The sequence below is a fragment of the Tinamus guttatus genome, unplaced genomic scaffold (genome assembly GCF_059628265.1).
Source record: "Tinamus guttatus ecotype Peru unplaced genomic scaffold, ASM5962826v1 Tinamus_guttatus_pri_ptg000927l, whole genome shotgun sequence".
Lineage (NCBI taxonomy): Eukaryota > Metazoa > Chordata > Aves > Tinamiformes > Tinamidae > Tinamus > Tinamus guttatus.
This window is the reverse complement of record NW_028289461.1, coordinates 1,148,806-1,170,663: the sequence shown is the minus strand read 5'-3', so window position 1 is coordinate 1,170,663 and position 21,858 is coordinate 1,148,806.

Sequence of the window (21,858 nt, the reverse complement as noted above, 5' to 3'; positions counted from 1 at the left end):
TCAGGGAGAGTCAGCCTCCATGAGGCCTCCCAGCGAGGCTCAGCCAAAGGCTTGCGCTGATGTCCTGCTGTTACTGAAGCTCAGATGGAAAGAAGCAGAATTTGCAGCTCTACAGCTGTGGTTATTAATACTTTGGAGAAAAATGAGGTAGCAGCTTTTGCTGGGGAAGGCACTGGTTTGGGTCTCTTCATAAAAATTGCACTTTGCTTGTACAATGCATCTTAGTTGGGATGTTTAGGTCAAGAAGGAAACCAGCCTGCTTTCAGACAGCGAGTAGGTTTTCCAGAGATTTATGTGCAGAAGAGACGTTTACTTGTAAAGTGGCATGAAAAAGAGTAAGTGAATGAAAACAGGAAAAGTCTGGAACTCCATTATGACACTTTTACAGTGCATTTTTATTCAAACTCCAGCTGTACTGATTAAAATTTATGGTTGGATTATCCTTCCCCTCCAAAACAGTATATTTCGTGATAATTCCAGAAGACAATGTGCAGATACCATATGGCACTGTGAACATCTGCAGCCCATAGCCATCCATGTCAGGAGCTCGGAATGTCAGTGGGAGATTGCCCAGGAGTTCCCATCCGATCTGCTGCCGCAGGGATTGAAAGCGCAGTAACAGTAACGGGAACTGTGAGCGTTGTTTAATGTTTTCCAATGGATCACGCACATTAGAAATAGTAATTAATGATTTAGTTTATAATGCTCTAGGGAATTACTGTCCAACAAAATAATGTAAGTAATTTAAATTTGCAATAAAGTTTAAGCGTGCAGGCATTTCATGGCAGGATACAGCACTGATTTGCCCCAGGAAAGAAACATTGTTGTTATAGTCTCATCCCGATAATGCATAGAAAATGCCATATCAAGCCCTGAAGCGACGTGATAACGTTTTCTTACTGCGTGACATTCCTCCAAGGTGTGTGGGCAGCTCCCATTTCTGAAGATTTCTTTTTTGTTCTTTTGTGGCACCACCAACACCCTCCCCTCCAGAACGCTCTTTTCAACACACATCATTATTTTGTTATTGGCATGTTTCTTAAAAATCTCTGCATCACAATCTGTAACTGTGTAAAATTTAAAAATCAGACGTCTGCAGTAATTTACAGAGGAAATAGACTTCCTCACCCATGCAGCCTGGGGCAAGAACCACCGAGAACTGCAAGGTACATTTAATTTTAGAGTGAAATTAAAATGATAGCCCCTCTGCCTGCTCTGCTGGCCTAAACTCTTAAGCCTTCCCCTCGGAAATGGGGCAGGGGTGGTGCCGGGCCCTGCGAGCGGCCTCCTGGGCCTGGCCCAGCCAGGCAGGAGGGAGCCGCCATCGTGCGCACGAGGAGGGTCGTCCCTTGAACTTGGCCTTCACGGTGTAAATCCATCCTCACGCGTGGGAGATGGAGCAAGGGCAGCCGAACGGGCCGCAGCTCTGGCGCGCCGGGAGGGAATCTCTCACGTTAACACCTCCACCCGGGCCCACACGCAGCGCGGGTCTGCTCTAGCCCGAGCCGCCCGGCCCTCACGTGCTGCGGCCCATGATCGTCCCCCTGCCAATGAATAATCAAGAACTATCCATCAAATATTAAATGCTGTGGGATCTAATCAGGCATTACTAGTATTCAGACAGGAGCAATTCATGTTTGTTTCATAAAAATCTATGCTTTATAAAGTATGTATATTTTCATGCTTTATGTCTGCAACCAATATACACATGAATTATTGATGTGCTATAAAATGAGTGCATTTTTGGGGAGGAGGATGGGAGGGGGTGAAATGAACTACCTAAGGCATTTTCATATAAATGACTGCAATTTAACTTTCAAAAACATTTTATTTTTCCAGACTCTGCTCACTTCAGATGGAAGCCTGTGCATCAGATTTGGCCAAGCGCATCACAAGAAACCTCATACTTATAAATTATTAACCCACAAGCAGCCAGCACGGGTTAGACATAAAAGCAGCCGTCATGCCTACAGAGAACATTTACCCTCCTCACTTTTTAACAGGTTTTTGCATGAGTAGCTCCAGAAAGGCAAAGCCAATTCCCATAACACTGGGGCAGCATGTTGGGCACATGGACACATTGGTACTTCATGTACCGCTGCTCTGCAACTGCCTCCAACTGCGCTGCCACACTCGGCTCCAGCTTTCATTTGATTTGGAGGAAAGAACTTGAATAGCTAAAACATCCTTACTTTCCCAAGAGACTATTTTAGGGGACATGTTCTTCTCCTGCCCATTATCTCCCTCCAGATTCAGCGCCCCAGGTATCTTAGGGTAAGGAGAAGCTAATATAATCTTTCCCCTCAAAACATCCCAAACAATAACCACAAAAAAAAAAAGAAAATAAGCAGTATAGCCAGTGACTACTGTGTGTGTAATATGAAGGCTCTTGCTGCATACAAGGTAAATTAGCTGCCCTCCATCATCTCAGCTTGCCTTGCTTCCTGCAGCTGAAGCCTAGATTAGGTCTATATACCTGATCACAAAGAATCATAAACTGCTCTAGAGAAAGCAAGCTCGATAGAAAAGAATCTCAAAAAAAAACCCGATACATCTACACAGAAGTGATGAAAACCAACAAAACCAATTTATGCAAAATTTTCCCACTAGACTTGCAGGCAAACGCCATAATTCAGATTTGATGTGAATCAAACCTAAAATAAAATTCTGTTGGTAAGAGCAAGAGCTGGACTGTACAACCTCACAGGTTCTTGCATCCCAGGCTAAATCACACCCAGCGCATGAAGCACATGAAGTCCAAGCAACCATCTATACTAGGGGTTAATTCAATTCAACTAACTCACTTCAGAAAGGTGATTCCAGTTAGAAGCTCCTCCCATCAGCAGCAGGCTCCAAGGATACAATTCCCATGGGATTTGGGACTGTACACACAACACAAGAGCACCAGCAGTAAAGAATCTAGTTTTCTTAAGCATCTAAATACCTTCCTAAAAACATAACCAAGGATAATTTTATTCATTCCAACTCCAAAATCAGAAGAACAAGCAGGAGAATTTTATATTATACAGTTAGCATTTTTGATTGGATCAATTTACAGGAAGTAGTACAAAACCCTAGTAAGACCTTAGAACACATCACTTAAATGAATTCTCGGTCTTCTATCATCTAGTCCTTTTAAAAAAAAAAAGTTTAATTACGCTAGCTAGTTTTTCACCATATGACTACAGATGCGTTGATTCAAATCTCAGTTAGCTCAGGCTAGCTCAGGCAAAGAAATTGTTTTCTTTCTTTCCACTGAGCTTCCACCAAACACTCCAGCCTTCTTCTCGCTTGTTCTGAGTAATCAGCAATTTGAACTCTGCTTGTTTATATATTTTCATCAATTCTTCTTTTCCATTTATTAATTTCAGCCAACTTTAGAAGCTGTCAGCATAGGGCTACACCAGCAAGTATAAATTTGTGTAAACATATGCATTAATTGAGAACCTAATACACAAGCACCAAATTAACAGGATTTCTAAAGGCTTTTTTTTTTTTTTCATTTTTTAAAGCAAGCAGTTTGTCAAACAGGTTGTTTCAGATAGAAGGGGTGGCAGCACTGCAAACCTCTCCAGTTATTTAGGGTTTTCGATAGATTTTTCTGCTCAGTTCCCGCAGCAGACTTTCTCATGTAGTAAGCAATTTTCCTCCTAAAGATGCCACTCCTAAGACCCCAAAATGCAATGCACATCTGGTCACTGCTGTGCCCCAGGGAAGCATCCACTGGAAGTCTCTGATATGCCTCTCTGCGGGGAAGCATAAAAAACCACATAGACAAAAAATTATTTCAGGCAAGTTCCTGTCACGAGAATGAGTATTTAACAGGTAAGAAGCAGTTCAGCTTCCACACTGCAGCTGGTTGGAAACAAAAAGAAGAAAAAAAGAAAAAGCAACAAAAAACTCTTTTGGTAAGTCTAGTTGCTGGAAAATTCATTGAGCACAATTTAGTGGTTAAAAAATCCACTATATATAATGTACACTTCAAGAGACGATTCAGTAATAATAGTGACATAAAAGTTTTATGGGCAGCTTTATCTGTCAGAAGAGTTCTTACATAATAAAATCAATGTTCAGTGGGATTTTCAGCAGATAAAGTAATACCTTTTCCATCTATACTAGGAAGCTTTGTCCATCTCATTTTTTTTTATTTTAAATAGTTCAGTCTACAATTTTTACTAGTATTTCTTTCCTGCCTTCTAGCCTTTAACACAGAAATAATAACTACATATAAAGATCCTGTCCCCTACCAAAAAAAAAAAAATGTTTTAAAAAGGTAATATCCATATCTACTTAAGCTTTTAAAGCAATAAAGCTGTTTTCTGAGGAGAACAGATATACAAAGTCAAGCAATGAATTTAAAAGATTAAATGAAGCCAAAGAAACTGTGATTCTCTGATTAAAAATATGCAAACTACCAATCTTCACTCCGCCGATTCCTACCCATTAAATCAAAGGACAATAAAATGGGAACTGGTTCTAGCTCAGTGTTCATAACCAAATACAAAATGTTGCTCCAGCATGAAATAGGATTAATTGTTTATGAGAAAAGAAACCCCATCTACTTTGTCCTGTAGCCTCCACCCTTTTTGTGAAAACTAAAATACTTCCAAGTCACAATAATTACTGTCACTTTTTGAAGAGAGTATTTTCTTTCTGTTTATATGTTCTCTTCTCTTTACGCTTTTACTGCTGGACCCACAAGGGCCCCACGGCAGGGATCATTGCATGTGTGTGAACAGCGGTAGCACAAGAGGACCAGATTTGGGAGAACTCCCTGGTGCGACACATCTGCTCAGGGAAGACGGGTGAAGGAAGATGTGGCTTCCATGGTTCCTCCCCGTGAGCTGTGTAGGACACAAGAGGAGTCACACTAGCATTTCCCTGCCAAGGACAGTGTGGCTCTTCTACTACCGCGGCACCGCGCAGCACAGCACAGCAACCAAGGCTGGCAAAGGGCTGGTGATCATTCATCTCATCCTCAACAGGTGACAAATTGGCAGATTGCCACTTGAAAAGGAAACCAATCATTAAGAGGAGTAATTGCTAAGCAATAGGTATGGGAATACTTTGATTTCTGCAGGTGAGAAAAGAGACATCAAGCACTGCTCAGAGTGAAACTACCTTGTGTCTCACCACTAAACCAAGAAGGTTGTGATAACTGGGCCTTGCCTAAGGAACACGAACACTCTTTGCTGGAGAGAAGCAAATAGAGCCCAAAGTGATATGCTGAAAGGAGCCCAAACTCCTGGGACCACAAAGGAGCCAGTTTACTTTCTGCTTTGTGCGCCAGGTGAATGGTCCCCTTTGAAAGCTTTGAGACTTTCAAGATGTTCCGTCTTACCAACAAAGATTTCTCCTCTCATCTGGCAGACATTAGATTCACAAGGGAGCTTGCTCTTTTGACTGCAAATCGGCTCTTCAGTTCTGCTAAGGAGCCATGGGGATTTACACTGCTTTCCTACTCTCAGTGATGTGAAAAACAAGGGCTCTTGCTGTTCACGGCATGGATTTTGAGAGGGCTTCACGATGGGTCAGCGATGCACTTAATTCGATCGGAGTGGGCAGCAAAGCCTCCTCACCATGGGAAGACAAAGCCACGCGCGCAGCGGCCGCTATTCCATTCCTCAAAGGCCTGGCCCTTGCGTCCGGCCGGAGCCCGTGTGCACAGGCACAGGGAGCCAAGCGGCCAGCTCCTGCTGCGAGACGGGGCCTCGACGTCGTGAAGGTTTCCCAAGAGCAGAGCATTTCCTTTGGGCGACATTAACAGTGTGTATGGCCCCTTAGTCACCCCCAGTGAACTCGGCTTAATTTCAAGAAAACATTTAAAAATATGACTGAAACCAACTCAATACACAGTCAAGGATCCTCCGTAAGCATTAGATTTGGCTAGTCCTTGTCAACAAAAATATTTCCTATCTCTTTTTCCAGATTTATTATAAATTTGTATTCATGTCTGTACACTGTAAACTGAAAGATTTGCAATTAAGAAGATGAAATAAAATACCAACTTTTGAATATGCAATATTGAGTTTGTAGCTTCTTTTTTTCCTCTGGCATCTTGTCAACATAAAATAAAAAGGTTGAGGAAATCTAAAAGAAAAAAAAAAAACACATACGTTATCAGTTAAGAATTTCCATGGCAATACCGCTTTGAAGCTAAATAGCTTTATTTATAGACGAAGGATTATTCATAATTCATTTGCATTTCCTCCAGATTACCATAACCATACATGATCAGCTGCTAACATCCACAGATACTATCTGCACAACACCAGCAATTCTCTTAAATATTTTAAATAGGGAAAGATAAGTAAATTAAGCACTCATGCAATTTGGCATATTCCTAATGCACTGCAAAGGAGTGAAGGCATCTTCACCTCAAAACGAGTGCAGCTCTGTGAGACAGCCCAGAAAGAACTAAACAGAGAAAAGTAAGAGAGATGTGAAGACTGGTATGAAAGGTGAATGAGTGGGAAAGTACAGACACGAAACTCCCGAAGGAACAACAGAAGAAGAGATGCAAGTGTGCCAGAGGTTGATATGAGGCTGTGAGGATTTCAACCCATCTACAGCCAAGGTCTCAGAGACATCCAGATGAAAAAGCAAAGGGCAAACAGAAACAAGCAGACACCAGCAGTGAAATACAGACTCAAGCCATTGATGGATGATGTTGGGAAGACAGAACACTGGAGGAGCCAAGGCAGGACACCTAGGTAAGGCACCCAGCTGAGAACGGATGGAGAGAGGTGACACCTTACAGACAAGGCAAAAGATCACAATCCCTGCCAGCTCCTGAAGGGTACACCAGGCACACCCAAGGGCAGCACATCCCAAAACGGGCCCAGAGGGATGCAGTAGACATGACAAGGACTTGGTAGCCAGCACCCCTCGGTGACTGCGTTGTCCCCAGGAATCCTGGCCAGACCGCGTGGGTAAATGAAACTTGGTGCCCAGGTGCTGGCCAGCCCACTTGGACATCTTGGTGCTTATGAGAGTGTCAGTAAAACAGAATTTGTTTTAAAAATAAAATTTATTTCTCCTCCTACAAGGTCAGGAGTTGAGTTTTGCTATATTATTGCAACATTATTTTCTCCACCTTCCTTTGGAGAACTATCAAAGGTCATTTATTGCACCTTTGGTCTTCAGTCTTGTGGTAGGGAAGGCAGGAAAGAAAGAGCAACAGTCTACAGACATTCCCTCCTGCTGATACTGAAAGCAATAAAGATGTGGAAATCTGGAAAGAAAAGGGTTTTCAGTGTTTATTTCTAGACAGAAGCCCGGTCAATTACTCTAGCAAAGACAGGGAACATACAGTGTTTTATTTGCAGAAACCTGTAATTTAGCTCAGACATTTGAAAGCATCACCTGCAGCTTTGTAGTTTTTTGGTAGCAGTTCTAATAAATATTCACAAATATTTAGCGTCTCTTTGAGATAACTCTGTCACTGAGGTCTACAAATGGAATATTTTTATTTTATTTTTTTTAGAACACTATGTCCAAAAAATTGCAGAGGGCTCAAGGAGAATCAGCAAGAATGCATTTGGCAGAAGTCTAAGCACCCCTGCTCAGACAGGACACTGCTGCATGCACCTCTACACCACTTTTACTGTTGAATTTGCCAGTGTATTTCATATCCTTCTGAAGGCAAGTTCCATCTCTCACAAGAAAAGATCTCATTTCTATTTCAAGTTTATTATAAATTCCTAGTTTCATAATAAAGCTTTCTTAATGGTGTCAACTATTCCTTTTTAAACAAAATTGCATCATAGGAAAGAAATTTGAAAGGGTGAAAATCCACTTGCTTTGGGAGTTTTTCAGCACTAAAGACAAAATAAAAACCTTGGACTAATCTGAATCATCCTTCCCTGTAACTTTTAAGACATGCTAGTTCTGTTAAAACAGAAAACCCAGCTCAGATGTCTCAGCCTGAGCCATACAGAGCAGACTGGGCCGCCACTGTCTGGTGGCCACGCAGCCTTTTTTAATACCTTTACAGCCTTTAGTTGACAAAAGCAAGATCCTCAAACTGCCCCAGCTAGACCAGGAAGGCAGGAGACCACAGTGTGGAGAAACACAGTGTGGATCCGCAAAGCAGGAGAGCCCTGCTGGTCTGCAGGCTTGTTGCTGTTCCCCCCACACAGCAAATAGCGGGGACGTCCAAGCGCCAAATTAACATTGCACCCCAGGAGGCCAGGAGCAAGGCTGGCTAACACTCCTCCAAAGGCCGAAGAGTGAGACAAGCTCTCCGGAAACCTCTTGCTTACTGATTTTTTCCCCAGCTCGCCATCTTCACATTGCAAAATTGCTTTAAAAAGTCACTCCTGGTTATTTCCTTTTTTACAGGAACTATATGCCATTGCAAGTTTTAATTTATGCGGGTTTAAAACCACCAGCCGTTTTGTATTTGACACAAAAAACAAGTGACAAGAGAATGAGAACATTATTATGCTGCTAAGCATTGCAAGAGCAGGGGAGCCTAACAGTGGAGCAGGCCCTTCTCCATCAGCCCCGTCTCAGCAGAACATGCTTCCCCCTTCCCCGCTCCCCCAGCCTTTACTTTCTGCCTTCAGTTGCTTTGCCCTTCATTTGTTGATGGAAGCTGCTACTGTTGATTTAGCAGCAAGATCAATGGCTCTCCCACTGGTATTGGACATATCAGAAGACGAAACTTTTACTATGACTCTTGATGGGCATGACAAACACAACAGCCTTTCTTACAGCCAAAATAAGGCACTATTCAGAGTATTGACAGCTACTCTGCTTACTGCATTCAAAGAAGTGCCCAGGAACCAAGAGCTGCCTTCAGTTTTACAGAAGAGACACCAGCTCAAATATCTGAAGATGAAGTGGAAACCATCAACTGCAGAACACATTTTTAAAATAATTTAATGCAAAACATAGGGCTGTCCAAAATCCCATGAAAACAACACATACTCTTCAGCTCCAGTAACCATATTACTGGAAATAGATTTTGCACAATCCTTCTTCAAACAGCCATTTAAACCCCAGGCTTAGAGGAGATTATGCTGTTTGCTGATTTAAGCTGAAAGGAAAGCTTGTTCCAGTCATCTGAGGGCTCCAGAGGCAAAAGCTCATCTGCCAAATTCCCTCTTTATCCGAGCACAATGTACAGCATCTAAATTGCGATGATAATCTTGAAGCAAAATGTCTTTCCTTTCAAGCATGATGCTTAAGTCACTTTTGGCGGCTTTTCGGGCTTTTCTAGGGATTGTTTCAACTTTGGTCTAACAGTGATATGATGTTGCCTGATCTGCTTGATCCAGGAAGGATGATCTACTGCAGCAGCGGCAGAGAGAACCCGTGGGCAACCTCGGTCGCGCTCCCAGACGGGGACCCACCAGTCCGGAGGGCAACGCTGAGAGCAGGCGCTATTGCCCCGGGCCGTGGCTGCTGCCTGCACCGGCACTCAGCCCTCGTGAGCCGGAGGAACCGCGCGGATCATGGGAGGCGCTGTCAGGCTGATGGCACCAAGGGCTACGTGGGCAAACTGAGGTATAACCTAGACGCTGCGCCTCGCACCACTTCTCCGTAGTTTCCTCCATCATTCGCTGTACTTTATCCTGTGAAAATTACCAAAGGAGACACGATAGAGTGCACCTTAGCCTGTGTCTTCTCCAAATATTTCAGGTACCAAATTCTTCTCAGCCCCTGCCATAGCAGTTGGCACACACAGCCTGTCCTTCCTCCTGCTATCTGCACAGTTAAGATACTTCCCTTTCCAAACTCTATCCTTTTATTTTCCACAATTATTAACACTTGATAAAAAGGCAACAAGAATGTATAATTCACTACATGAGAATTTGAAAAGCAATGCAGTGGAAAAGCATTAATGGTTAAATGCATCATTATGCCTGGCACTATTACGCAATTAACAAATTTAATCATTTAACACTTCAAACTTCCATTAACTGTGCAATTTCATATATGAAATAATTATTCATTTATCAATAGGAGATGGCTCTACTTCAGAACAGAAGTAAAAAATACAATTAGATGCAGCAGGGCAGAACGAATTTCTGGCAGCAGTATGGCATGGAGCAGCGCGCAACCCTTCCGTGCGGCCTCACAGTCAATCTCACTGCTCTCGTAGGACATAACGCCTCTAAATATCCTGCATCATTAGCAAAATTACATAACTAATGAAGGGCAAATTAATGGAGCTCTGGAACATTTTATAAGCCTGTAAGAACAGCTACTCGTTATACATCACTAAGAAATAATTGCAGCAGAGTCAATCACATGAACTCATTAAGTGCTACCAACACAAACCAGGCAAGCGATTCCCCCAGAGGAATCTCCTCGGAATGTGCTGCCTGCGTGTCCCCAGGCGCTGGAGGTGTCCCCTGGCAGCGGGGGAGGCAGGTCTGCAGTGCAGGCTGCCCTGGAGCTGATGCTCCTCACCGGTCAGTGCCCAGAATCTGAGGAACCAATGGCGGCTGCTTCGCCGTGGGGCGAACCGCAACCACAGCCTGTCAAACTACTCTGCACAAATATTGAATGAGATCTCAAAAAAAAAAAAAAAAATCAATCGTTTTCCTGCAGAGAACACGCAGAAGAAATCAAAAGTGGACAACACCAACAAAGGAGAAATAACCGGAGACGCTTATCGTGTTTCCATGTATTCCACCCTAGGTTAGTGCTGGCAGGTTTAAAGTCACGTCTCTGACGGAAAGGCCTTGCTGCAGTTGACTCAAATGTGGTGCACGCTTCATTTCTACAGGCGTTCCAAAACAGGCAGGCCTGATTCATATGCATTCATAGCAAGCACAGCATGAGTCAGCAGCAAGGTGGCTTTGTGGAAAGAGCAATGTATCTTAAAACAGATCAGGATGAGTTTTTCAACTATCAAAGAAGCTGACAGTTCCTGTTCTAAAAGCAGGGTTGAAATGAGTATTTTCAGTATCACTTCATAGTGCAATGTACAAGCGGCTGAAAGGAAAATAAAAAGAAACTTAAAGAATTTTTATGCTAAAGATCTCGGCAAAGACTTAACATATTATGTGGGTTTTTCTTCCTCCTAAAGAGACTGTCTGCTTCGCTATAGCGAATTCTAAATGTGGCTCAGTTTTTCACACAGTTCTGATTTGTGGGGGTGGTGTTCACCACCCAAGCGAACATTTTCATGATATTTCATTTGCCTAGGCACCTAAAAATAGCAGATCCTCTGCAAGAACATTGCAGGGAGCTGAGGAAGCAGAGTTTCCTCTCTGAAATCCTGCTGCAACCTTTTGAATCTGAAACGAAAATCAAGATCTGAAAAGACGAGGAGGCTGGATAAGTAGCTGGTTTGTACAGGGTTCTGGGAAACAGACACCAACTCTTCAGGATACTGGAAAAACTACGTTTCACCCTGACTCTTGTGTCTTCTCACACCCCGGCAAAGCTGAAAAATCAGGTGAAACCGCTAAAGTCTTAAGATTTTCAAGAAAAGCACGATTTTTTTCCACAGGACAAGTATGTAATCTAACACATATATTAAATATAGCATTGTCAAACTAGCCTAGGTTTAAAGGTCTCAGAAGCCAATGCTGGAAGCCTCAGAAGAAAACATTAGAAACTGCAATAGGAAGATGAGGGCTCTTGCTTTCTCCATAAACACCTACTGATCCACATGACGCCTATTAAATTTGTAAGCACGCAGCTTAATATCCTTCTAAGAAAAAAAAAAAAAAAAACAACACAACAGCGAATATATTTTGAAAACCAGATCAGCGACCGATCTCCAGGGCTGCAAGCTTCCCCAGCTCCCAGGGGCACTGAGCTCCGCTGTCTAACTCAATCCTATGTTGTCGCAACTAATTTCATTAAGGCTCCTCACAGGGTTCATATCAAAACTGCCTCCTTCTGCTCTCAGGGCTCGTTCTGAATCTTGTGCAGTTTTTAAATGTTAGATATTATATAATTTCATCTTAACCACCTAATGAACTGGAAAGGATTCCTATATAGAACACTCCTTTGTGACTAAGGAAAGACTCCACAGGACCATAAGACTGGAACCATGGAAAATAATGATTCATTTTTCAGCTTCCAGGAACATTGCTAGTTTCCCTACAGTCCACAGAGGAGTCATACAGACTGTTTTGCTAAATTACTGACTGATTCGGCAGTATCACAGTGGGCAGCGCTGAACTCCGGCAGCGCCACTGGATGCCTTTGCTCGACGTGCTGTAGCCTCCCGTGGCAGCCCGATACGCTCCCTGCCAGCCCATTTTTCCCATTGTTCTTTATTACTTGCAATTTATAGACTGCTTTTCACATACCATGACAAAGAGCTACAGAGAGTGAATGAGCGATTTTCTTGCTGGGCCAGTATCAGTACATCTCAATTCAGTTTGGATTCATAACATTTATAACAGAATTGAGCAGCACAAGATCTACAACCCTACAGAGTGATAAGAAGGTCAAAGTCTGATGAGTAGGTTTTATGCTCGCTCTCTACAGCATACATCAGATCTGAAATTTCCTAACCAATTTCTCTCAGTCCCATTACATGCTCGCTGCTTTTGTTCTTGCACAGGCATTGCACAGACATAACAGATGCGGCCAAGTCCATGAGCTTTGCCAAAGTTTATAGTGCTGTTATTGATATATAACATGCCGTCACGTTCAGGGATGGCTCTATGGGCAGGGGCATTCGATGCGAGTGGGTTTAGGCTCAATTCTTTCATGCTGGAGAGCTGTCTTTTCCTCGAGCAATTGGAGTTTAAGTGACCACTCAAGTTATTTACTTGCAGCAGATTCTGTACAAGGGTGACACTTTTTTTTTTGGTCTAATCCCTTTTATGCTGTATTCTAATAACCTGCAATGATGATCTCCCAGCCTATGCATTCTGCCTGATGGATAGGGGTATCCTACCCTCTCCAACTTCAGGCACCAGCCTTGAAGAGCAAAGCTCAGACCGACCTGCGGATGAAGCACGGAGAGCAGGAGGCTGCTCCAAGAGGATCATGATTCCAACCAGCCAGTGGTTACTTCAGCTGTTTCTACATATTCTATTTCTCCAAACAAAGAGTCTGATTACCAATGAGACTCATTTACAAATTGCACTATCTATATTAACAAAAACCAAATTTCAACAGTCACTTAAATTAGCTGTTTTGTTGAACACATGCTAGGATTTTTTTTTTCCTTAGAAATTTATGAAAAGATCACAATCAAAGCTGAATTCATTTCAGAGATAAATGACACCCTGCTTGCATCAAGTATTGTATTATTCTGTGAGTAGCTCCTGTGAAATCAATTGAGCTATTTGCAAGTTATAGTATTATACAACAGAAATAGGGAACATTATGCCCTCTGAAAATGCCTATTTGTGACAAGTGCTTTATGTTTATATTAAACAATTTGCAGAACCAGTTAAATGCAGAAGATAAAGTGGGAGTCCCCCCCCGCCCCCGCCTCTAGCCACAGAAAACTTTTGAATTCATCCAAATGTAAAAATCAGTACTGATCCCAACAAGGAAAAGCCAACTCTACCACTGACTGTGCAAAATGGTTGCTATATGCACTGGTATCTCAGCAGTGCTCCCTTTTCCAGATTGCCACAGCTACTGCAAACATAATTGGCAGGCTCAAATTAATTCCATTTCACAAGCAGCCTAGGAGATAAAAACCTACCAAAGCGTGCTAGGCTGCATCTGCTAAAACCTCCCCAAAAGGCAGAAAGGAAGCCTTAGCTGAAGGCGTTCTGGGCTCTCTGCTTGCAGCCAAAGCTTCTCTGACTGCTGTGTTCCTTGCCCACTCACGCCACAATAAATCGCCAGCTTCTACATTTCTTCTTTTATTTCCAATCCCTGAGGTTGGCACCCCTAAAAGAAGGTGTCACTGATGGAACATAATAAGAAAACCAGGAAAAGAACCATCTAGTCTAAAGGCCTGAAATCATGTGACAAGCCTGAAGTGTGACTTGTGAGGCAAATGCTAGCCTCAGGGACTGGGTCCCTTGTTTGAAGGCATGATGTGACTGAGTAGGTATCTGCTTCACAGCATACTGAACGCCTGGACCAAGATGTGAACACTCAAAACTCGGCAATGGAGCTGAAATGCTTGAAAATAATACTAATCCAGTATGAAAATGGAGAAAATAAGTTTGTGTCTGTGACCATGAGCCATAGGAGACTGGAGTGTTTTTCCCAGTCCTGCCACAGGCTTCTCACTTGGCACTGGGGAGGTTTCTTGCACTGTGCGACAGCACCTGTTTTAAAAACACATATCTCTGCCTGGTCTATAAAAACTAAAGTTTCAAGGCTGGATTTGATCTAAAACGGCTTTGCATGATTCATTTCCTCCCTGTCCACAGGTACCTCAGGAACCCCAAGGAGGACCTCACTATATTGTAGCCTCATTGGTGATGCAGTTACTCGAGACAAGCATCCCAACGTGCTTGCTTGCTAATTCGGAGACCTATCTTGTTTCTGACAGTGCTGCACAAAGCTTTGAGCCGAATGTCACCTTGTGCCAAACACCTAGTGAATGTGTAGCTCAGTCACAGCAGATACTGAGGGAATCACCCAGGACATCGCAGCAACCTAGTGAGCCAGTGAGGAAAAACACAGCTAGGGGACACATGGCAGTAGTCATACTGGTGCCAGGAAGGGGCTGTGGTGTTTTTACCAGATAGTACTGAAACCCCGTGAACGGAGCCTGACTACGGCAACCTTTGTGCCACAACAGCTGCCCTGCACTCTACTGTAGCAAGCATGCTTGGACTCAGCTGCTTGAGGTCAGCCACCCAAAAGGGGCTGCCCATCTCCTCCTCAGCCTGCGCTGGGCCTTCGAGAGTGAACACTGCAAAGGGATTTCATCCCTCCATAAGCTTCCTTCCCAGTCTGTACTGCCAGGGTACAGAGCTAGCGCATTAAGCTGACTGCTCTACTTCATGGGTGAAGGAGAGAGGGGGTAATTTATGTGGGGCTGGGCTGCAGCCCAAGGCACTTAGTCATTTATATAGGATGGACTGCGATTTGGTTACAGAAGGGTTGAGACAAAGGGAAGTGTCCTCAACAGCACTCATCTGCACACCTTTGAAGTTGTCCACACACTAGGTGGGGACAAAGACTCACGTTCGGCCAACATGGGTGACTCTTCAGATGGAGATCACCGGGCCTTCCAAGGAGACACTTGGAGACGCGAGGAGCGCGTGAACTCAAAGCACTCACCAGAAAGGCAGGCCTGTCTCCCGGTACCGCGGCGCGCACACCACGCGGCCGAACACACCCGCGGCGCTGGGCAAGGAGGCCGGCGCACAGGAAACGCCTGTAAACGCCCTCTCTGTGCCCATTTTGGCCATCAGCTCTGCTGCATTTCTGTGTGCTCAGTCTAAGAGTCTCCAAGGCTTGTGGAGCAGCGGAAAGAAGGATTAAAAGTTACAAGCAGCAGCCTAGGAAGGGGTTTGGGCAATTTGGCTATCAGAAACCAATTAAATTAACAGGATTTCAAATGTGTTTTTATTCTTTTAACTGCCTACATCTTTCTACATCCTATTGTTAGTGCAGTAGCCCACACTGCAAAAATGCTGTTTACTTCATTTATTGTGTTAGTAAAATGTGTGCAATTGTATCTGAAACAAGCACCTACATTAGTTTCAATAAAACAGTTGTTATATTTTCATTAAATTTTTAAGTATATTCCATAGCAGAAAATTTGCTTGGTGTTTTGACTGTTATCTCTGGCATAATTTGCAAGAGAAACGGAGGTGTGACTTGATTAAACACAGTCAAATGGCTAAGATGTTTCTGCAGTTAATTTCATTAAAGAAAATAGCTGTTAGATATTAATTAGCCTATCTACTAAACGCCATTGTTTGTCTCCATGATCATCCTTTATGTAAATGAAATCGCTTTCGGCAACGAAACGCAAATCCGATAAGACTATTTGCTTATTACTGCAGCATAGATGTGCTATAACAGTGCCTATAACGTGACAAAACACATGCAATGTCCACTGTGAGCACAGAACTCTGGCAAAGAAAGTCATGGTATAGAGCTCCCTGCAGAAGGGAGCAGCCAAAGGTGGGTTGGGGGGAGTTCACTGGGGTTTAGCCCCTCCAGGACACCTCACTGGCACCAGATCCCCATTAAAATCACAGCTGTCTCATCATCACCTCCATACACAGGCCAGTTAGTCCCACAGCTTTCTCTGGTCCCATCAACCTCAGGTGCGATACAGGACTGAAGCTGCTTGGCAGCCCCCTCTGAATAATCTGGAGATGCTCCAGACCTCTCACAGATAAATACACAGCACAAGGCTGCTGCATCGATCACTGAAGAAAGTATTGATGTGACATCAAAAGCTGTTCTATAAAGCTGACAGCCATATCATATACAGCAGTTGTAAGCAAAATTACTGCATCAAAACATAGTCAGCGGTGCAGTCTGCATATCTCGTAAGGCTGAGAAAATGTCTATTATATTCATGACATGCATAAATCTTCCATATTTGTACAGAGCCATTACCTGAAAGGACAAGTTAAACCAGGGTTTGACCAGGCCAGGAGTCATGACTATGTGCAGTGTATAATTCAGCCGCACCTTGAAGCTCCAGGATGGAAATGGTAAAATAAAGCATCTGAAACCAGGAGATTGCCATTCTCAGTACTGAACACGGCAGAAACGGGGCAAAACCTGCCTTTCAGTCTATTGCTTATCCCTGTCTTCCAGCTAACCAGAGTTGGAGTCAAGCCCCTTGGCACTGCACTGACCCCTCCACAGCTGCCCTTCAAAGGGGGGCAAAGGAAGAGTCCACCAAGCAGGGAAAGGAAGAAGTATGGACTGAAATTCCTCTCCGCGGGTCTGCAGAGCAGACAGGCAGCAGTGCCAGAGGACCTGCGATGCCTTTTCACGTGGGCACATACTAGTGGTTGTGACCCACTCCAAGAGACTGCGGCTCAGCACAAACTGTCTGCATTTGTAGAGTATGGTGGGCAGGAAACTACAAGGGTTTCATTCAGCCTGAACAGCAACAGGCAAAAACTGTTTCGGGGGGTAAATTTATTAGCAAATGGTCATTCCCATAACTGCTGATGGAGTCAGTGCCCAACAGGAGTCGGGATCCAGCAAAAAGCTGGTGTTCAGAAGTCTCAGTGACATCATCTGCAAGCAGCAGTTGCTGGAGCACAGGATTAACACTGCAACAACATGAGCCACATCAACCTGACTGACACCTAGTGACAGTGCTGCCAATAAAAGCAGGTTTTCATATCTTATACAACTCTAAATATGTTTATAAAATAGCTACCTTCACAGCTATTAAGGTAGAGAGAAAAGTGGTGAGCACCTCTCTGCACCAGGGCCAAAGTAGGTCCTTTAACGGAAATTAACTGTCCAGTTCAATAACGCGTGTGGTTTCCAAAGCACCAGGTCAAGCTGCTATTTTCACAGATAATTTCACAGCAATAAGGAAGGCACACTGATTAAATTCCCACACCATTTTCTAGACAACAATATTCATATTTGCTCAATACCAAGTGTGCCAATTAATTGCCAGGGAGCATCACTCTGCAGCTAACCCGCGGTCACCATGAGGCATCGACGGCAGCCAACAACCTGGCAGCATCAAACTGCTCCGGGCTCACGGAGCGGGATTACCTGCTCCATCTGCTGCAGCGGGAATTGCTGGTTCAGAGCGCCATTATACAGGACCTGGGCAACTCGGCTGGAAATAATTCAGAAAAATCAGTGTGGGAAATAAAAGTCAGGAGAATCCACTTGACTCCAAATTCATGATCTTTCTGTTCCACAGGTTATATCCGGATTTTGCTTAATAAGGCTTTATTTGGGGGCATTTGTATTCAGTTTTACTGGGCTTGGAATTGCTGCCACATAGGGATTTTACTGTGCCACCTCCAGGAACTCTCTCTCAGAACCTTCGGATAAGAATAAGATCGCAGGGATTTTCAGTTCGGCCTAAGGAAACATGACTCGTGGCTTCCTGAACAGTTTCTCTGTGTTAAATGCACACACATTATATACAATGGAACTCCTCACCAGCCCATCTTCCAGGCCAACGCTCAGTTTGGAAGTAATGTTTTGATGGAATAATAAACCTCTCAAAATCTGAGCTGATAATGGACGGTCACATTAGTTGCTGAAATTGTAGCTGCATGAACAGCCTCATAATAATCAGCCCCACAACTGCCAAAATGTTTTCATTGTTCATTAACTGGAGCTTTTTTGCATTGCTAATCCTAGCAAACTGCCACTCTCATTACCATTGCAAGCAGTGTCTGTAGCACATCTCTGGTTCTATTTTCCACCCAAACGTAGCACCTTACTCAACTAGTAGCTTGTTAATGCATCAAAAGCACAGAGCTGGCTGCTTCTAATGCAACTGTAATAAATCCACAGCACAAGCACCTTTAGGGGGAAGTTCAGTTCTGTCTTCAAGGACTTTCGTTTAAGTACAGAAACAGAAGGTCTTTTATTGAAGAAACTGTAAAGTAGAGTTTAAGCTCCAAATCCAAAATCCATTGAAGTTAATGGGACCCTTTCCATTGATTTCTGCATACACCAAACTGCTCTCTCTCTTCCTCTTCTGCTCCTCCCAAAGCATGAATAAGTGAACCCACTGGCAGTGCAGATACAAGGATTTCTTGCAGACAGCATGAAGGATGATTGCAGAGGAGAGGTTCTGCACTTTAAAGTACCGAATTACCATTGCTTTTTTTTCTACTCCGACTCCACAATGGTTGAGTTCAAAGAGTTCAAAACATCCACCAACCCTTCTCACACTCCATGAGCCAGGTTTTTGTTCAGTTAAATTTATAATAAAGATTTTGCACAAAATTTACTACATCTGAAAAGATGCAGTTTACACTTCCCCCTGTGCCCTGCTACCAAACAAGGAGCAGATCACAGCCACTTCTATACTTTTAGCATCCATTTTCTGCAAAGAAAAAACATTCAGGAACCAACTTCTATAGTTCACATCAGACTTTGGTTGAGGACATAAGTAGCTTATTCATGTAAGTGCAGCAGAAAATAGAGACCTTAGCCTCACACACAACTGAGTAAATAAAAAATATGAGTCAGTATAACCTCTTAATGGCAGGCAGCTCGCTCACAGAACAAGCGAGAGGAGTCTTTCGAAAGAAAAGTCAAAGATGTGGAACCTGGTTTATTTTAAACCCGTTTCTCTTTGTTTTCCAGTATAAGAGCCCAGGAACGGAGGGAGTTAGACACATATGAGGCGTCTCCTTCCAGGAATCTCAGCCTCAAACCAATGTCTGTTCCAGAGAGCAGTTCCCTTTCACTCCAAAGCAGATCATATAGAGCTCAAAGGGGTCTGGCCCCTGAAACCAGCACATGCGAACAGGCAGTATGCATCTTCCCGAGACTCAACACGTTCAAACTTGTTTTCTAACAAAAAGCTTTCACATTAAAACAGCTCCAAACAGATGCAGATGAATGAGAACCAAGTTCTCATAGTAAGCCAAAATAAACACAGAGGCAACATTTCAGCTTCTCATCTTTGAAGTCATTTCATACCCAACTAAAGAATGAGGATTTTGACAGTTAAAAAGCTTCTGCGAACTCATTAATTAAAGGGAATTTTGTATTTGGGGATGATTTAATTTTTTTCCCCCACTTTTTGCTATTTCAGCTAAGCTGTCTTTCAGTAAAGTCCACATCATTTAATTTATTCCATTCAATGACACTTAAAACAGCAACAAATGTTCTGTGAAAGCACAGAGAATCTTTTTGGTTCTTGTTCTCACTTCTCTCATCTCCAGGGCTCAACCAAAGCGCTTTTTAGTAGTTTCCAATTTGACATTCTGAGAACAAAGCAACAAGCCGCATATCACGCATTCCTTTGAGAGACTGCCCTTGGACATGCAAAGAATAGTAGGCCCCAGGGACAAAAGGGTGAAGGGCAGAGGAAGAATGCTGAAAAATCCCACAATCCTAAAAAAGCTCCCTAAAAGGATATTTGAGGCTCAGAAGCAAACCACTAAACTGTGAAATTGTATTTTCAATAAATTAGCGGTCAAAAGTTAGATGCAAAAAATGGACCAAAATTCGAATTGCAAGAGGAACTGTTATATAAAAGTACCAATATCAACAAGAGTATTAAGTATTTTCCCCTTCTGGTCTCAAGAAGAATCTCTTTGCAAAAGAAGAATTGCACTCTAAGTTAGAGAGAGAGAAAATTCCACTCCAGAAGGTAGCATGGCTGCAAGAGCAGCAGCCACACAAGGAGCCCAAGAAAGCCTCACCCCAAATCCTTGCCAATTGCCACAGGCTTTGGGTCGGGCATTTTAGCACTTGACCTCCTGTTTGGAAACTTTCTAACCTAACCTAATCTAATTTCAACACACCACAGATAGCATGGTACGTAAAAACAGCCAAAAACTTTCATCTAGAAAATTCTCTGTCGCTGACAAGATCTGGAAGATCAGTGACAATCTGGTCTCTTAACTTTCTGAAGCATGTAGTCCTTTATACTAAAATCTTAAGTTCTTGCACAATCTTTCTAACCAAAAATATAATTGATTTTCTCTGTAAAACCTCAGGAAAACAGAAAAACCACTCACAGAAAGCAGATGCTCGAGACCAGCTTTTGTCAAAACCATGTGCACAGAGTGGTTTAGATTCCCATCTCCAGAGACAATTCAGCTCAAGCAGGCAGGGCAGAGTAAGGTTTCATTTGCATTTGGCCAAGGCCAGGCAGATTAAATACAGCTTCCAAGAATTTATGCTTGTGAAATTCATTATTAGAAGTGATGGAATCTTCCAAGCCTCAAGAAATAGTCCAGCAGAGTTCAATTTCAAACCAGTATCCACTCTGACACAACTGTCTAAGGAAGTTCACGCAAACCTAGCAACATGCCCTCCACGGAGCACTAATGTGGCATTGACAAAATGATTCTGTAACGAAATTCTCATCATATAAGCACAATACTGTGTTGCCTTAAGGCTGCATTAATACTTCTGTAGTCAGTGAGCTACATCAAGGAGTAAGGAAAAATCAGCAATGCTATATTCATTAATTGATAGCTATATATTCATAGATGCTGAAAAAAACAGGTCAGTGTAGGTTGTAATTCATTTTAAATCTTTGGAGACCTTTGTTGCTAGACAATGGATTAAACCACATTCTCCAGACGTACTCACTGTGAACACGCTGTTGAGACAGGCTGACTATACTTGGGCTTGACATACCACAACTCATCGGAAGTATTTTATAGTAGTCTCTTAAATGAGATCTAGAAGAAAAAACAATGGTGAAGATATTTTTATCCAGAAGATAAAAGCATGATGGGTCCAGCATATCAAGTCTCTGCTCTCAAGAGCAGGCGAGGCTGCACTGCAGCAGAAAAACCACTCAGTGAAGCAGACGGTTCCATCTCAGTGAAAATCAACTGATCATAGGCTTGAATAAACTGTGTAATAACTGAGTTGTATGACATGTACAGGGCAGGCCAGGCAGAGACCACCTTGACCTTCACTAACTGGAATCCAATAGTCAATTACCCAAACTTTTCTGCTCATTTGATGCAGTCATTTAGGGAGGAGGTAGGACAGAGACATCTCTTAGCCAAGTTTGACCATCGAACTCAAGGACAGCACCCAGAGAAGGGGGAGGGAAATGAGTCCAAATTGAAAGCAGAGGCAACACAGTAGAAACAGCATTAGAGCAAAAGAGCGGGGGTGGCAGAAAAAGCTCACATCTCTCTCCCAAGCCATCTACTAGCTCCAAGGTAAGTGTTCTCCCTGACAGACAAATGAGAGTTGAGAAGATTGCTCGATCTGCGGTAAGCTGAGAGGAAAAATCGAAACCACTGTTTAACAGAAGTCAGACCCTAAGCCTTGGATGGCCGCACAAAAGAAATCACACTA